The 19,741-nt window shown below is 40.2% G+C and overlaps 2 pseudogenes; both read left to right on the top strand.

Annotated features, from left to right (window-relative positions):
• LOC102961145 overlaps positions 1 to 4,605 on the top strand; it is a 34,751-nt pseudogene extending 30,146 nt beyond the window's left edge.
• Positions 4,606 to 10,197: 5,592 nt separating this feature from the next.
• LOC102960860 lies at positions 10,198 to 19,363 on the top strand (annotated as a pseudogene).
• Positions 19,364 to 19,741: the final 378 nt, after the last annotated feature.

Genomic DNA, 19,741 nt, shown 5'->3' with positions numbered 1-19,741 from the left:
ATTGTTGAGAACACATGAAATGACTCCTCAAAGTGGTAGCCAAGGTGATAATGACATTGAGATTTCCATTGAGAACAGGGACCAAATCCTTTACATATCCTCACTCCAGAACCTAACAGTGCCTGATATGTAAATAGGCACATGATAAGTATTTATTCAGATACAACTGAACCCAGTTGCTCACCTGAAAATCTAGTCTCCAGGACCAGTTTATGGAGCTAGGCTATACCTAATTAGGGCTGCCAATGGGGGTAGCATAGAGGTATTGAGGGAAGTGATTCTGGTATGGTAAAAGGCAAGCTAGGCTATTAATCCCCACATCTTTGTCCCAGGAATAACAAATAAAATATCCTAGTCCCTTCTATTCATATTGCTAACTACTCCTCTGTCCTTGTGATTTAGTTTCATGAGACAATAGATTCTTCTTTTTGCCTAAGGGAGTCATGTCGGGGTTTTGTCACCTGCAAAAAATGCCATCTACTATAATCCTGTCTCAATGAATTAACATAACAGATATTAACAAAGAATTATAAAACAATGCCAAGTGGTATTGTGGAGCGTGTAAAAGGGACAAGTCTAAAAGTCTAATGAAGTAGTTGGGCACAGTACATAGTCCTGATGTAGGCAAGCAAACTTTGAAGCTCAGTGACTTGTTGACCCAATATTGTTTGAATATTCTATGATCAGATCTATGCGCATGAGTGTCAGAAGTCCAGGAAGACAAGAAGAGTCTAAATCCAAGAGTATCAACGAAAGCAAGGAGAACCAAAGGGTTCAGTTGTTGGACCGGTATTAGGTTTCCTTTTATGTGTAAGCAGGTAGATTTGTGTTGTCAACTAAGAAAAGGAAGTGCCTCACAGATGTGAGACAACCCAGTTACAGAGGGTGGGGGACTCCTAACACACCAGCCTAGTGAAGCCACAGTAGCCCTGGGCTGCTGGACCATCTGTAAAATGTGTTTGGTCCAGTTCACTGACTGACTGACTCCATCTCAAAAGAGCAATCAAAAGGTAGCTCTCAGATCCCAGCCAGCTTGTACTACTGTGAAAACCTTTTAGGCCAAACATATAGGTAGAAAGAATAGCTTAAGGTAAACTATTTTAAAACTAAAAATATTACCTTTGTCAGATGTTCTCTAAATGAAATAATTTATATCCAATTACTACAGACAGGCAGCCCAGCTGACATATTTTCATTACTTAGATGTACCTTAGAAATATTTTTATTGCAAAAAATTCTCATACACACAGAAGTAGAGAGGTTAGCATAGTTAACTTCCACATACCCATGACTGATGTAAATAATTATCGTTTTACCATATTTATTTCATCTGTCCTTTTTACTTTTTAAATTTATTTTTAAAGATTTTATTTATTTTTTATTTTTTATTTTTTAAAGCTTATTTATTTATTTTGAGAAAGATGAGAGCACAAGTGAGGGAGGGGCAGAGAGAGACACAGAGAGAGAGAATCCCAAGCAGGGATTCAACACTGTCAACACAGAGCCTGATGCAGGGTTTGATCATCTCACAAATGATGAGATCATGACCTGAGCAGAAATCAAGAGTTGGACACTTAATTGACTGAGCCCCCTCCAGCGCCCCTAAAGATTTTATTTTTAAGTAATCTCTACACCCAACGTGGGCTTGAATTTATGACCCCCAAGATCAAGAGTCCCATGCTCTACCGACTAAGCCAAACAGGCACCCCTCATCTGTTTTTTATTGTTGAAGTATTTTAAGGCAAATCTCAGACATCATTTCACCCTCACATATTTCAGTATACATTTTTAAGAAAGGTCATGTTTTTACATTACCACCACACTATTGTCACACTGTAGCAAATGGTATTGGTGCTTCTTCCCATATCACTTTGGCTCTTATCATTTCAGAGTGTATTCTTTGTCTGAGGGCTTTCTCTGGCCCCTGGAGAGCCCACTCTGCCTTCCTCTCCCATGGGCACAGCTGAATCAATGCCTGATGGGAGTTGGTATGTAAGTAACTCAGGTCCCTTGGCCTGCGGGTGGGAATTAGCTCTGAGGTATATTTCACACTATTTCCCAAAGTACATTAGTGAGATTAAGTTCCACTTGCCCACAATGGTTAGGTTGCTTAATAGTGCAGCTTTTATTGACTTCTATCCCTTCCTCATTTCACTTCCTCCTTCTCTTCCAGTGTCTCCTAGGATCCCTTCTTAACTATACTTCTTGCATTTGAATCTTTATCTCTGGGTCTGGGAGAACCCAAACTGAGAAACTCATGTAACCAAACTTACAATAATTCTTTAGTGTCATCTAATACCCAGACCTTATTGAGATTTTCCTAATTGTGTCAAAATTATCTTTTTATAATTGGTTTGTTGAGACAAGATTTTTAAACCAGTTGCATATGGTTGTTTCTTAAGCCTCTTTTAATCCAGAGCAGTCTCTTCTCCCTTACCCCTTTTTGATGCCATTGACTTGATTACAGAGACCAGTTGTCCTATTGACTTTACCATATTCTGGATTTGTCTTTTTGCTTCCTTGTGTTCCTTTATCTCCTCTATTTCCTATAATGGAAGTTAGCTTTAGAAACTTGCAGATTCCACTTTCTTGGAGGGCAAGAATACTTCATAAGTAGTGTTGTTAGCCTCGTATCAATCACTTTAGGAGACACATACTGCCTGGTTGTCCTGCTTTAAATGAGACTAAGATTGATAAGTGGGTTCAGGTTCAGCTGGTTCATCTCAAAGGGTTCAACAGGAGGCTCTGCTGCTTAAATCCATGTTCCATGTGTCATTACTAACAGTGTTCTATGACTTCAAAGGACAGCTGCTATGTTCACAGTGAACATTTTGTAGGGCAAAATAATTTTAAACAGGCTTTAAACTGTTAACTGTTTCATGTCTTAGAACATACTCCAAGCTATTTTCTAAGGAAAACTCTGGTCCCACTCACAGCTTGGATCATAACTCAATGCATTGTTAGAATGGGAACTAGACCCGCCCTCCCTCCCCGCCCCCCCCCCCCATGAAGTCTTATTAACCCACTTACCACCCCTCCAAAAAACCCCGGAATATTGCAATGGGGTAAGCTAATCAGTCTTTCTGTTCAAAGAACTTAGTAGTCTTGTAAGGATCTTACGAGTGATACAATGGTAAGCACATAGTACTGGTACCTAATTTGGAGGGAGGATGTCATTAGGAAACTCTTCTTGGAGGAAGTGATATTTAAATTGAAACCTACATGGTAAGTTCTTAAAGAAAAACTGCCAAGAAAAGCAAAGCTTTCCTTTTCTTGAAACTAATATGTTTTTCCTTAAGGACAACATGGATCACATAATGGTTAACTCTTTTTGCTTTGATCCCTAATAATTTTAATTTTGAGACTTAACTCTAATTATGTAGGACATGATAGTTTGCATATTTCATTCCAATGTATCCTGCTCTTGATTTTCTTTTTATTCTTTTCCTGACTTTTAAATGTTTACATGTTGTCTTTCTGTTCCAAATTGTACATACTTTTGAAGCTACCTCAAATCCCAATCTCTTTTGCTTATATTTAAAAACAGGAACAAAAAAATTCCCATATTGAGCTGGACCAGGGATGAATCTAACTTCATCAAAAATGGTCTTAAGGATCTTTTCCACGAGGGTGCCTGGGTGGTTCAGTCGTTAAGCATCTGACTTTGGCTCAGGTCATGATCTCACGGTTCATGAGTTCGAGTCCCACCCTCATGAGTTCGAGGGTGAGCTCAAGCCCTGCTTCAGGTGAGCACAAGTACCACTTCAGGTGAGCTCGAGCCCCACATCGGGTGAGCATGAATCCCACTTTGGGTAAGCTTGAGCCCTGCTTTGGGTGAGCCCCGCTTCTCCCCCAGCCCCCCCACCCCTTGCTCACTTGCACGCCACCCCCCTCAAAAAAAGGATCTTTTCCACACTACCCAGGGAGGGTCCATGCAGACTCTCCTCTGCACTGTGTGGACATTGCCATGCCATCCATTGCAACAAGGGAACTCACTCAGTGGGTCTGGTGTGGTGGATGTTGGCCCGGGAAGTTCAGTGCATGCCTGACGCCATTTCCTGTGAATGCCCATGTGAGGTCATGCCTGATCTCTACTTCTACAGAGATTTTGAAGACATGTGGTGGTGCAGGCCACTGCTGAAAAAGGCTGTGACCAAGGAGGAATTTCTGGGTGAATGGACTGTTCCAGCTCCTGAGTTCACTACTATTCAACCTGAAGTCACAGACTGGTCTGGAAGTAGGCAGGTGCCCTCCGTGCCTATTCAGCAGTTCTGTACTGAAGACTGAAGTGCTCAGCCTGCCACTGAAGACTGGTCTGCAGCTCGTACCATTCAGACCCCTGAATGGGTAGGAACAACCACTGAGCGGTCTTGCTCTTTCACAAAGGCAAACAAAATGGAATAAGGTTGACGGAAAATAAGGTTTCTAAAAAAAAAAAATCCTCTTAGGAGGGCATAACTTTCATCTCTGCTACCAGCCATTAGTCCCTGAAGCAGAGTGATGTAGGGTGAAGTTGAAGTGGAGTCAGAGATATGTTTAATTCCCAGATTTGACAAGATTAGTATCAACCTTGGTTTGAAATCCTATGGAAAGAATTTTCAGGGACTCCAGGATCTCTTCCTGAATTATTACCAATACTTTTTTTTCATATGTTTACTTTGAACTTAAAAATAATCGTTATATTAATTAAGATCTCCTTGGCTGCAACAAACAGAGAATTGACTTACAGTTTTATATTATTTCCTGAGGCAGCCATAACAAATTATCACAAACTGGATGGCTTAAAACAACAGAAACTAATTTTCTCACAGTTCTGGAGGTCAAAAGCCCAAAATCAATGTGTCAGCAGAGTCATTCTCCCTCCGGAGGCTCTAGAAGAGAACCCTTTACCTCTTCCAGCTTCTGGTGGCTCCAGGTGTTCCTTGGATTGTCACTGAATAATTCCAATCTCTGCCTCTGTGTTCACATTGCCTTCTCCAGCACTTCCATTTTCTCCTCTTCTCTGTGCATCTCTCCTCTGTGTGTCTTTTATGAGGACACTCATCACTGGATTAAGGGCTCACTCAGATAATCCAAGATGATCTTAGCTCAAGACACTTAATTTAATTATGTCATTAAATAAGGTCATATTCATAGGTTCTGGGGGTTAGGACATAGACATCTTTTTGGGGCGGGGCCACCATTCAATCATTCAGTGGCCTAAACAATGGAACCATTTTAATTATCTTACATAAAAGGATGTTTGATGTGATAGGCAATTTAGCATTGGTGTGGCTCAGTTATCTCATCAAAGACTCAGACTCTGTCTTTCCCCACCCACAGTTCTCAGCATTTTATTTTTTGTCCTCAAGACTGCTGCCTTAAGATTACAGGACAGTTGCCCCAACTCCAGGCTTCACATCCCTCACAGAACTGTAAACATAGCAGGAAGGGAGAAGAGAAAGTAACAAGACCTCTCCCTGAAGCCTCCATAGTTTCCCTCTATGCCCTATCATAGTCAACCGAAAAGTGTTATTGGCAAAGAGGGATAGGGATGCCATGACTGCCTTGGATCTATCAAGATACATGCCCTAGGGTACACTGCCACACTGAAACTTGAGTTTTGATAATAAAAAAAGGGAAGATGGGAATGCAAGCTGGTGCAGCCACTCTGGAAAACAGTATGGAGGTTCCTCAAAAAACTAAAAATAGAACTACCCTACGCCCCCGCAATTGCACTACTAGGCATTTATCCAAGGGATACAGGTCTGCTGTTTCAAAGGGACACATACACCCCAATGTTTATAGCAGCACTATCAACAATAGCCAAAGTATGGAAAGAGCCCAAATGTCCATCAATGGATGAATAGATAAAGAAGATGTGGTATGTGTGTGTGTGTGTATATATATATATATATATATACACACACACACACACACACACACATACATATACACACACAATGGAGCATTACTCGGCAATCAAAAAGAATGAAATCTTGCCATTTGCAACTATGTGGATGGAACTGGAGGGTATTATGCTAAGTGAAATTAGTCAGTCAGAGAAAGACAAAAATCATATGACTTCACTCATATGAGGACTTTAAGAGACAAAACAGATGAACATATGGAAGGGAAACAAAAATAATGGGCTAAATGGGTAAGGGACATTAAGGAATCCACTCCTGAAATCATTGTTGCACTATATGCTAACTAATTTGGATATAAATTATAAAAAAAAGAAAAGAAAAAAAGGGGGGTGAAGGTGGCTATTATGTAAGCAACTAACAATATTTGCTACAATTTCTAAATGTAGTTCCTGAAGATTATTAATTAAAAAACCCACCAGTCCTTTTATCTACCAATTTACATAAATTCCTTCAACCAATGTTTATAACACCTACTATATGTTGGGTACTGTGATAGAAGCAGGACTCTCAAGATCATCAAGATAAAGTCTCTGTCCTCAAGAAGCTCTTGGTTGAATTGAATAAGAGATAAAAACACCAATAATTTGAGGACAGTGAGACAAATGCTATATTAGAGATATGTGCCTGGTGCATTGGGGGAACAGAATAGATTGCAGCATCCTGAAAGGCAACTCTTGAGTTTTTGAGAAGCAATTAAACAGAGGAAAAGATGGGGGTATATGATGGCCTTCTAGAGAGAAAAGAGCATGTAGAAAGACAAAGATGATTGGAGAACACTGCTATACCTTTGTGGAACCACAAATTTTTTAACATGGCTAATGTGGAGAACTATATAGGTAGCAGGAAGGCAGGTCAAGCTAGTAGGATGGGTGGGAGCTAGATGGTGAAGGGCTATAAATAGTGAAATAAGAAAATGACACTTGATCCCAAAATCTATAGGGAGTTATTGAAAGATTTCAAGCAAAGGAACAATAAAATTAGACTGTTTTAGAAGGATTACTCTGAGAGTAGTTGGATGTATTTGCCTTCATTACTGGATAGATGGTGGTGCCATTCCTAAAAAGGGCAAGTACAAGTGTAGGGAAGAAGATACCAAGTTCATGTGTGTATTTTGAAGTTTGAAATATCTGGCCCAAATAGATCCTTCTCTCTTTCTCTCTCTCTCACTCTCTCGCTCTTTTTCTTGCCTTCTAATTTACATGCAATCTATCATGCCTTGTGAACCTATTAGCCTCTATTTTTTGTTTCATTTCCATTATTTTAAGAAAAAGACCCTTGGATTAGAAAGGAATACATCAAAATGTTCCCAGTGGCCGTCTTTGTGGTGGGATTATATGACTTTAAAGAAAATACTTTTCAGTATTTCTCAGAGTGAGCATTTTACATGCATCTCAAGACTCAATACCCTCAATTCTAACTGCCTGAGATGGTGTCATTTCAGAGCCAGTATTTTTTCCCCTAAACATGGCATCTTCTTGAGTAATTTTAAGTAAATGTCAAGTTTTTTTACTCGTCAATTAAATTTAAAAATTTTACCATTTAATTGTTTTTGGTTATACTTTAAATTTCTTATCAACACACTTACCACAATCTTGCAATCACTTGCTTATCAGTCTTTGAATACCTCTGTGGAAAAAGTCTGGTCTTGTTCATCTTAGTAGACCCAAGACCTAAATATCCAGCAGAAATATATTTACTAAACACTTACTGAATTGGAATGTGTAATATGCATCTTCGTATTCCTAGTGCCAAGCTCAGTGCCAATGCCCAATAAACATTAGTGGAGCTATATTTCAACTTTTGGCCAGTACTCTACCAAAGTCCTACATAATCACTGGGTGGCAAAAATAAATTTTCATTTTCTCAGACAGTATCTCTTTGTCACATTATGTGTGTGTGTATGTACCAAAACATTTTATACATACATATTTATATGTACACATACATGATTTTTTCTCTAATAGGTTTAAAGATCCTACTACCACTGTGCCTGTGAAAGACTGCTAAGTCAGAAAGCTTTTCTAATTTATTAGTGAAAAAACCAAGGCTGAAAGTTACCTAAGATTATGAGTACTGAAATTCTAGACATTGGTTCAAAAAACCCTCTTATTTATTTTATCAAATGTTTAAAAGCATAAGACTAAAACTCTTCTACTCTAAAACTCCATCTGGGTAGAACTATCGCGAGTGCTATGATCACTATATTCCTTTTGTAAGCCAAGTTTCTAATGCCATGTTCTAGATATTGTGATGTGTTCAGCAGCATCCCCACAATTTTATTGTATTGCAGGGGCTGGGAAAGCTAGGAATTTGCTTGGTCTCCCTAGCCAGCAGGAATCCTGTTCAGGATTCAGTCAACTGTGGGCATGTGCAAGAGACTGAAAAGCTAAAGGAAGGAAGAAAGAAACACTCTTCTAGTTCAGGCAGTGGTGGCACCAACTGAGCTGCACTCTCTTGTCATACAGTCAGTTCCTGGGACACCTGGGTAGCAGCTAAACATGGGCGTCTGGTAGTTTGCATCAACAGCATGGGGCAGGGAGCCCAACTCCCTTAAGTCATGGGCAGTAATGGGGTCTTGCAGGAGTTGAATTCTGCAAACAACTGTAGGCTCCAGGGGAAGAAGCAGCATCCTGTAGTTCCTCATAACTGGGTAACTTGACCTCCGTTAGCGCCTCCAGCCTTTCCAACAATTTTGTTACCTAATTTCCTGTGTTAAAACCCTCCTCACTTAAAATACCTTAAATAGCTTCCATTTTCTGATTAACTATGTAGCATAACATTTTATCTGATGTTCCCGGAACCAGAGAATGTGCTATGCTGGGAAAATTATTTTTCTAGATAAGCTTAAAACTTTCAGGACTAGGGGCACCTGGGTGGCTCAGTTGGTTAAGCTTCTGACTTTGGCTTAGGTCATGATCTCAAGGTCCACAAGTTCGAGCCTCGCATCAGGCTCTGTGCTGACAGAACTGACAGGACTAAAATATCAATTGTCCTGAAAATTTTTATTAAGTGACCCATACATGATCCTTTCTTCCTAAACAGAATATTTAAAAGGCAATTTTTCTTCCTTTCCATTATTATCACCGTTGGCTATTCACCGAGTATCTCCCCACATTGAAGCTCCAAGAGCAGGATGGTGGAGAACACCAGACTAAATTAGTACTGACCACAAGCAGATACTTAGAAGTTCAATTGCAAAAACCTTTACTACGACAGTTACTAGAGATATGGATGATGATGATATGATTACTGTCCCCTAGATACTCTCACAGAAAAATATGCAAGCAAACAAATCATAATAAGGAACAATAAGATACAAAAACAGAAATATGTACCACAGGCACAGATTACATGAAGGAAATAAAGGGCTATTGACTGTACTTGAGGGTATCAGGGAAGGCTCTAGATGTAGGGTGAAATGTAAGCTGGATTTTCAGTTTGAATATTTGACAGGAAACAATAAAAAAGCATTTCGGAGCAAAGAACAAGCATGTGCAAAGACAAGTGTGACAGCTAGTCTCTAAAGACAGCTCCCACTCCCAACATTTCATCCTCCTTCTGGATGCTTCTACATCCTCCTCCTGTATTCTCCCCCACTATCTGAAAGTAGAGCATGAAAACTTTTGAACTGAAATGGCATGAGGCAAAGAAGCAATTACTACGCATTTGTATGAAAAAATTTTTGAGCATTCCCAGACTCAAAAAATAACCTCCCTTAGGCTTTTCTGACACGTTAGGACACATCTTGCTAACAGATACACAAAATAAATGAGGATAAAGCAAAGATGCCCACAGACTCAGTTCAAAGCTATGGTGTTAATGCTGAGAGGCTGAGTGTAGTTTCCTGGGAAGGAGTTAGCGATTCTACTCTGCCGCTAGGCGTGCGTGCTGCCTCTATAAGGTTCTCTCTGCCAAACAAATACTGAATGCTATTTTCCCTTTCCACCTTTGTTCGTAAAAGCAAAACTCCTCTTCAAATTTCTTTTGGTAAGCGAAAACAGGTACTAATGCAGGTCTTTCGTAAAAGTGAGTGGTGTAACTTGAACTTTTGAAAAGCGAGAGATACCTGTATCCTCTCCCTGAAATAGCTCTGACCAATAGAATGTGGTGGCAGTAATGTTCTGGGACTTCTGAGCCCAAGGCTTAAGAGGACCTGCAGTTTCCGCTTCCTTCCCTTGGGAACACTCTGGAGCCACTCCTTCTTAGAATCCCACCATACTCTAAGAAGTTCAAGCCGCATGGAGAATCAAGGCATTGCAACTGACCATTCCAGCTGAGATCCCACCCGATGGTACCAACCACCAGCCAGGTGAGTGCGTTACCTTGGACATTTCATTCCAGTTGTGCCCTCCGATGACTGCGGCCTCAGACAACAGTATGTGAAGCGGAACCACTCAGCTAAGCCCAGCAAATTCACAGAACTGTGAGAAATAATGATTGTTGTTTTCAGCTGCTGAGTTTTAAGTGACTTCCTATGCAGTAATGAGGCTCCTGCACGAGTCAGTCGGCAGATGAGTGGAGGCTCCGAGAGAGTTCTCCTAGTTCCTCATTCCTGGGCAATATTGTCTGCCTTTCCTTTTGGTTCTTCCAGTTCTTCCTATAATTGTATTATCTAATTCCCTGTATTAAATCACTCTTTGCTTGAAATCCCTTGATTGCCTTCTGTTTTTCTGGTTAATTTTGTAGTATAACATTTTGTTATACTATATTCCTAGGACCAGAGAATGTGCTATGCCTGGAGTGGGTGTTGGCAGGGGAGGTTTTCTGATAATTTCAACCTTTTAGGTACTGAAATACCATATTCCTGAAAGGTTTTCTCTCAGGAGTAAAAGTCCTCTCTTTTTAAACATGGCACATGAAATGTAATAATTTCTTTTCTTTTCCATGACCATCATCATCAGATATTTATTGAATGCTTATATATTGTATGATAGCCCCAGGAGCAAATGGTATAGAGCATCAGGTGAAATGAGGGCTGACCACAGCAGATATTTACAAGTTCAACTAAAAAACTTTACTATATCAGTTGCCAGGGGTATTGAAATAATGATGATATGGTCCCTGTTCTCTGGCAGATCTCACTGTAATGCAAATAATTTGTAAACAAACAAATTATAGTATGGTATTATGGATTTGAAAATAGAAATATGTATCACAGGCGTAGATAGCCAGACAAAGAGTAACTATGCACTGAGGAATTAGGGAGAACTTTACATTGGAGCTAAAATTTAAGCTGTGTCTTGCTGTATGGTTAGAAACTTGCCAGGTGAAGCGAAGAAAAGGTCAATCCAGGGTGGGGAAGAAGCACATGCAAAGGTAATAAAGTGTACAAGAGATGGCATTATACTGCCCATGTTTCAGTGCAATTGAGAAAATGTAGAAAAAGTTGAATCATGCTATGAAAGATACTTTATGTAATGCTTAGAGGAGTTTGGACTTAACACTATGATCACGGAGCAGAGGAGTCTCATAGTCATATTTGTGTTTTAGAGACACAACACTGTTAGCAATGTGAAGGAGGGATCATAACAAGGAGGGACTGGCAGCCAAGGCCAGTTAGGAGGCTACAGCAAGATTCAGGTGGGAACAATAGGCTGTGAAGTGAGGCTTATGGTTGCCCAACCTCCAAAACAGCATGACTAGAATACTGTAAAATAATTCCAACATTAAAGGTGGAGGCAGCACTCTCCCCAAGCCTTGTCTTCATATATTAATAGCTGTTGATTTATCTGTACCATTAAAAAACACATCCTTAACTTCAAAATTCTAAATAATGGTCCACAATTACCAGATTTTATTTCCTATTTGCATAATAGTAAGCTTGTTATTGGGATATAAACAAATAGGGGCTTGTAATTAAATTCTTAAATTTGGCCTTGGTTGGGAGCTTACTCCGAAGAATTCCAAAATTCTGCAACATTTGGATAAGATGAAATTCTAGAAAACTGATTCCAGGTTATATTTTCCTATAGTCTTGGAAGTATTTTGATCAGAAGAAAAGTCTTATATAAAACCAACACAATAAATCAACTTTCTGAAATAGTTTAACAATATTTAATATTCTGCATAACACTGAATCATTTAGACAATAGTGGGCAGAAAGAGGAAGCCCAAAACCAGACATTACCTCTGCTTCCTTAGAGTGAGCTCTGTAATTATCTTGCAATAGCATGCAATTTTGCTATCCTCGGGAAGGCTTATAATTTTTTTAATGACTTCAAATAAAGATATAAAGATTCATCCCAGTATTCCCAGAGTACTTTTGGAGAGAAAGCAGAATGATCTAGTGGAAGAAACATAGTCCTTAGAACTACTTAGATTCTTTTTTTTTAAATCTTCTGAAATGTTTGTTTTTGAGGGGGGGGGGTGGTGGCGGGAGAGAGAGAGACAGTGCATGAGCAGGGGAGGGACAGAGAGAGAGAAGGAGGCACAGAATCCAAGCAGGCTCCAGGCTCTGAGCTGTCAGCACAGAGTCAGACATGGGGCTTGAACCCATGAGCCATGAGATCATGATCTGAGCAGAAGTCAGAGGCTTAATGGACTGAGCCACCCAGGCTCCCTGGGGTTCAAATCCTGATGCCTCCACTTGCTAGATATTATCATATTACCTAATTTTTTTTTACATGTTTATTTATTTTGAGAGACAGACCACAGGCGAGGGAGGGGCAGAGAGAAAGGGAGACACAGAATCTGAAGCAGGCTCCAGGCTCTGAGCTATCAGCGCAGAACCCAAAGCAGGTCTTGAACTCACAAGCTGTGAGATCATGACCCGAGCCAAAGTCAGACACTTAACTGACTGAGCCACCCAGGCACCCCATATCTATTACTTTTAATGCTACACCTGTGTTACCAGCCTGCCACCCTTGATTCTCAATACCTACACCTCACAGAAGTGATGAGAAAATGAAATAACTCACGTAAGATCTAGTACAAGTGGCCCCTTCAGTCATGTAATATTTATCATATATTATAAACTGTTGTTGTATATGCATTTATACTATACTTCTTCCCTTGTTTCAATTCTCATTTATCATATATTATAAACTGTTGTTGTATATGCATTTATACTATACTTCTTCCCTTGTTTCAATTCTCAATATATAGTTCTGTACACTCAAAAAAAAAAAAAATGCTTCTTAGGGACAGATGTTTGTACACCTATGTCCCTAGCAGCATTATTCACAATAGCCAAAAGGTGGAAGCTACCCATTCATCAGTCAATGAGTAAACAAAATGTGATGTATACATACAATGGAATATTATCCAGCTGTAAAAAGGAATGAACTTCTGATACATATTATAACATGGATGAACTTTCCAAGCTAAGTGAAGTAAGTCAGATACAAAAGGGCAAATACTTTATGATTCCACTTCTGTGAAGTACCTAGAATTGTTGAATTCAGAAATAGAAAGCAGAACTGTGGTTACCTGTGGCTGCAGGGAGAGAAGAATGGGAAATTACTATTTAATGGATACAGTATTTCAGTGTGGGATAATGAAAATGTTCTGGAGATAGTGGTGATGGTTGCACAACAATATCAATGTACTTAATGTCACTGAACCAAATACTTAAAAATGGTAAATTTTATATTTATATTTAACTACAATAAAAGCAATTTAAAAACATACTTGTTAAAAGATATACATAGTAATGAGATAGTATACCTGATCTAGCTTAAACTGGGTGTGGCTACGATCTCTGGGTGAAGAGCTGGACTAGAGTTCTAGGGGGAAGGTATCAGCAGATATGAGGTCAAGAGCCCCCTTTAAGATTTTACTTTCTGCACAGAGGGAAGTGCAAGTGCACAAGTGGGGGAGGGGCAAAGAGCGAGGGAGTGAGAACCCCAAGCAGGCTCCGTGCCTGGGATCAAATCAAGAGAAGGACGCTTAACTGACGAAGCCACCCGGGTGCCCGCCTCAAAATATATTTTAATCCTGGGCCTATAATCTCCAAATTACTTTGTTTCTTTTTGTCTTTTTCAATTTAGACCACATGTTGCTTCCAAACAGAGGTTCAATTTCAGTCTTTCCCTGGTACCCTATTTTAAAAATAAAAACTTACATTTCTAAGGCAGTGGTTTTCAACAGAGGGTGATTTTGCACCCCTCCCAGGACATCTGGCAATGTCTGGAGGCATTTTTGGGTTGTCACAATGTGTGTGGGGGGTGTGCTACTGGCACCCAGTACATCTAAGCCAGGGATGCTGCTAAACTCCCCACAATGCACAGGATAGATAGCCTCTCACAACAAAGAATTAACTGACCCAAAATGTCAGTAACATTGAGACTGAGAATCCTAAATTCTGACAAATTAAGGAATTCTAAGGTGCTACTTATTTGATTGGTTTCTGGTAGAGATTGATTGTAAGTTAAAAGTTACCTCTTTTGCTTCCCTACTTTTCTCTTTTCACTTACATCTTTTATAGGAAAAAGCAAATCTAAGTATATATGTTAAAAGTAAGTTTTATTTTGAGGAAATAGGAGAAGGATTAGTGATGATGCTTTAACTACAAGGTGGATAGGTGAAAAGGAGGTTATTTATGTACCCATTCTCTTCACCCTGGCCAATCCTACCCATGATATTCTATGCTGTGGGGCAAGGTAAAAAATAGAGGGGTTTGGGCACACCTGGATGGCTCAGTCAGTTGAGTGTCAAACTTTTTTTTTTTTTCTTAACATTTATTCATTTTTGAGAGAGAGAGCGCGCAAGTGGGGATGGGGCAGAGAGAGGGAAATGCAAAATCTGAATCAGGCTCCAGGCTTTGAGCTGTCAGGACAGAGCCAACGTGGGGTTCGAACCCACGGACTGTGAGATCATGACCTGAGCCGAATTCAGACACTTAACCAACTGGGCCACCCAGGTGCCCCAAGTTTCCAACTCCTGATTTCGGCTCAGGTCATGGTCCCATCCCAGGGTCATGGGATCCGCACTCAACGTGGAACCTGCTTAAGATTCTTTCCCTCTCCCTCTCTCTCTCTCTCTCTCTCTCCCCCTCTGCCCCTCTCCTTAGCTCATGCACATGCACTCTCTCTCTCTAATAAAAATTTTAAAAAATTTTATTTTAAAAAGAGGGGGCTGGGGCGCCTGGGTGGCTCAGTCGGTTAGGCGGTCGACTTCGGCTCAGGTCATGATCTTGCAGTCCGTGAGTTCTAGCCCCGCATCGGGCTCTGTGCTGATAGCTCAGAGCCTGGAGCCTGCTTCATATTCTGTGTCTCCCTCTCTCTGACCCTCCCCTGTTCATGCTCTGTCTCTCCCTGTCTCAAAAATAAATAAACGTTAAAAAAAAAAAAATTAAAAAAAAAAAAAAAAAAAAAAAGAGGGGCCAAGCTATTAGGGACAGGGAAGAAGAAAACAAACAAAATCCAAGTGAAGCCAGTGGAAGGCAGTGCCTATGCTATTTGGATTGGAGAATTCTTCTTGGTGGCCATTTGGGTATGAGGAAATATTTGTATTTCCAAAAAAGGTTATTAACAAAAACATTTTAATTCAATTAAAAATGTAAGCTATATGTTTTCCATAATTAAGCATTCTATTTATAAATTTGACATACTATTTATGATTACCTAAAACTTGCATTTTTTTCCTTTGGAGCAGTTCTCTGAGTGCATAATACCACTGTGTCTACAATGACAAATACTTTTGCTTTTTATTTTCCTCTTGTGTGATATTAAATAACAAGTATAACTCATTTGGTATAATTTAGGTATTTTGAGAAATTCATTAACACTGTCAGGCCTCTAGACCTTTAGAGTAATTCATTATAATGGTACATATTAGAATAGTGCCCTCTTATAAGCACTTTGGAAAACTGACAATACATACTAAAACCAGTATGTGCATACCCCATGACCGAGTTACTCCACTCCCAGGTATACATTCAACAGAAGTGAGACATGTATAAGAATGTCTTCCATGGCATTATTCACAGTAGCCAAGAACTAGAAATTCCTCAAATACCCATCAATGGTAGAATGGATAAATTTTGGATATAATAAAAATGGTTAAATTAATAAAATACTATTCAGTAATGAGAATGAATGACTACAAATACATATGCTATGAATAAATCTCATTCTAGTAGGTTGAATAATGGCCTCCAAAAATATCCAGGATCTACTCCCTGGAACCTGTGAATGTTATCTTATATGGCAAAAGAGACTTTGATTCAAATAAGGATCTTGAAATGAGATTTTCCTGGATTATCCAGGTAGACCCTAAATGTAGAGGCAGAGGAAGATTTGACTATAGAAGAAAAGATGATGTGATGATGAAAGCAGAGGCTTTAAATACCAAGTAAGGGGCCACAAAGTACACAGGCAGCCACTGGAAGCTGAAAAAAGGCAAGGAAACAGATGCTCCACTCACAACCTTCAGATTTAGGAACGAATCCTGCTAATAGCTTCACTTTGGCCTATTAAACATAGTTGCAGGGGGTTACCTGGGTGGCTCAGTTAAGGTTAATATTTGACTCTTGATTTTGGCTCAGGTCACAATCATTCACTTGTGAGACACACTCCGCACTGGGCATGAAGCCTGATTAAGATTCTCTCACTCCCTCTCCCGCCATCCCTTTCCCACTTGCGCTCTCAAAAACAAACAAAAAACCAAAAACAAGTTTTGGACTTCTGATACCAGGACTGTTAAGAGAATAAATTTGTGTTGTTTTAAATCACTAATTTTGGGATAATTTGTTACAGTGGCAAAGGAAAAACAGTATATTCACAAATATGATGATGATCAAATAAGAGTATACTGGGGTGCTGAGTGATGTGGCAGTGGGTTAGCAGGCAGGCTGGGCTGCAGTGCATGTTGCTGGGGGCCACTCCGGGGACTGGGAGCATGAGGCAGAGGGCAATGGAGCCAGGTCTGTGCCTGTGCACCTACCATGGACTTCCTGGCCCATGGCTCAGACTCCAAGTATGATGGTGAGGGACTTGGAATGCTGCAGTGGCCCTCTCCCAGCCCCTGGCCACCTTAATTCCTGAGGAGGTTGGGGAGCAGCGAGGTTCATCGCAGCCCCTGAGTGAATTGGGCTGGATCTCTGCTTGAACCCAGACCTAGTGGCATAGTGCTGGGGTGGGGAGGGGCAGCAGGAGGGATGTTTGGAATCTGATATTCCAGCAGAACCCTAGGTGTTAAAATGACCCTACAACAGCTGATTTTGCCTTTTCAGTTGCAAACCAAATTACTGCTTGTTTCTTCACTGGAACACTTGAGCCATGTTCATGAATCCACTTCGTTCAAGACAGGTGTTTAAATTGCTTTGTCAGACCTTTATCAAAATGGCACTGCTGTCTTCTTTCACTTGTAGTGATGAGTTTAGCCCACCAAGACTACATCACAACAGAGTGACTGCTTTTTTTTTTTTTTGTAAGATTTTATTTTTAAGTAATCTTTACACCCAACATGGGGCTTGAACTCACAGCCCCAAGATCAAGAGTCATGTGCTTTACCTACTGAGGCAGCCAGGCGCCCATAGCTATTGCTCATTTAATGAGGTCAGCTAAAGAAAGAATTCCTCAGGATCCCTGTGAGGATAGTTCTGATATCCAGATCAGATCAAGAGAAGTAGCTTGGAAGAACAAACCTCACATTACTTAGATGATTTAGAACAGTTTGCCCCCTTAGGAAAAGGTGGATATGGAAGAGTATACAAGTTCAGGAATAAATCAGATGGTCAGAATTTTGCAATCAAAATATGCTGAATAAGGGTGCAACTAAACATTACATAAAGGTACTATGGAAAGTGAAGGTGTTGTAGGCCATCATACTGCTTGGATAGTAGATGCTCATGTGGCCCAAATGCAAGATAGAATCTCTATTCAGTTGCCATCTCTGGAAGTGATCTCTAACCAGGAGGACAACAGAGATCAACATGATGTCAAAAATGATTAAAGTAATAGCTCATCCAGGGGCCCCTCGGTGGCTCAGTCGGTTAGGCATCCAACTGCAGCTCATGTCATAATCTCGCTGTCCGTGAGTTTGAGCCCCACGCTGGTCTCTGCGTGGACAGCTCCAAGCTTGGAGCCTGCCTCGGATTCTGTGTCTCCGTCTCTCTCTGCCCCTCTCCCACTCACACTGTCTCTTTCTCTCTCAAAAATAAACATTAAAAAAAAAAATCATCCATTATCCTTGCCAAATTCACCCCAGAAAAAGAAAACTCCTTAGGAGAAGCTGGCACTGAAAATCAGACTAATAGACTGATGAACTATATCACCAATTTAGTCACAAAAGATGCCATTGAATTGGAATCATTTTATTCGAAGAGCTGACTTGTCTTCCAGATTGTTGAACATCAGCTGCCACTTATGCATGATTACAACTTAGAAGAGAATTTCACATCCATCGAGGAATCTTCTGAAGAAAACTTAAAACTTGATGGGGCAGGTATCACCTGATGCAGTGTCACCTGATGTTGCACATTCAGATCCACCTGTGTGAGCTCTCTTTGTAGGACTGGATAACTGAGTGAAACAGGCAGGGCCAGAATACATGGGCGAATGTACACACATCCTTATGTTAAGGCCAGTGTTGCAATAAAGATCTTATCAAGAATTGGTGGAAAGTGTATTTTACATTCATAACATAACAAACACCTGAAGTCCAGAAATATTTTTCTTCATGGCCCTGATCAGCAAGTAAAAATAGAAGACTCTGGTCTGGCCTATACAGACATCATTCAGAATATGGACTGGATCAGGGCACCTAGGTGGCTCAGTCAGTTGGGTATCTGACTTCTACTCAGGTCATGATCTCACGGTTTGTGGGTTCGAGCCCCACATCGGGCTCTGTGCTGACAGCTAAGAGCCTGTAGCCTGCTTCGGATTCTGTGTCTCCCTCTCTCTCTGTCCCTCCCCTGCTCTCGTGCACTCTCTCAAAAATAAAATACACATTAAAAAATTAAAAAACAAACAAACAAAAAACCATGGACTGGATCAAGAGACATGGCAACAGAATACCAACATATACTTCCAGAGTGGGTACTTGTCTGTATGTACACTTAACCTGAAGAGTTGGAAGGATTTGAGCGTGACACCAAATTAGATATGTATAGCTTGGGTGTGATCCTACTAGAACTCCTTCAGCCGTTTGGAACATAAATAGAACAAGTACAAGTTTTAATAGGTTTAAGAAGTGGTCAGTTACTTGAGTCCCTCAGTAAAAGGTATCCCACAAAGCCAAGTGGATCTAGCACTTAGAAAGAATGTATCTCAGAGACCATCTGCTCTGTTCAGTTGCTATAAAGCAAAATTTTCCAAACTGTTGGAAATGTTAATCTCACCCTACAGATGAAGATACTAGAACAAGAAAAATTGAAGAACTGAAGAAGCAGCTAAGCCTCCTTTCTCAGGACAAAGGGGTTAAAGATGACATAGAAGATGAGGGTGTGCCTGTCTACTAGCGTTAATTAGGCTCTATAAATGTGAAAGTGGTCTTAAACTCTTTAGGCTAGTCAACTGGAATGTAAATTTTCAATCTTCATTAGTGTGCAATACTTTTATTTAGTAAGCCTGTATGACATTAAAATTTAATTTAAAAAAGATTGTATTTACATAAAATAAAAGGCAAAACTAATCAATAGTTTTAGAAAACAGAATAGTAGTTACTTCCAGGGAAGAAGACAATGTTAAAATAGGGGCAAAAGGGGCTTCTGGGGTGTTCACACTGCTGTGTCCTGACCTGAAGGCCAGTGATATGAGTATGTTTAATTTGTGAAAACATATGCATGGTATATGCAGTTTTAAAAACTGGTACCTTTTCGGGGCACCTGGGTGGCTCAGTTGGTTAAGCATCCAACTGTTGATTTTGGCTCAGGTCATGATCTCAGGGTT

The sequence above is a fragment of the Panthera tigris genome, chromosome C1 (assembly GCF_018350195.1).
Source record: "Panthera tigris isolate Pti1 chromosome C1, P.tigris_Pti1_mat1.1, whole genome shotgun sequence".
In the NCBI taxonomy this organism is placed as follows: domain Eukaryota; kingdom Metazoa; phylum Chordata; class Mammalia; order Carnivora; family Felidae; genus Panthera; species Panthera tigris.
The sequence above is the reverse complement of the archived record's forward strand: the minus strand, read 5'-3'. Positions and strand labels throughout refer to the sequence as shown.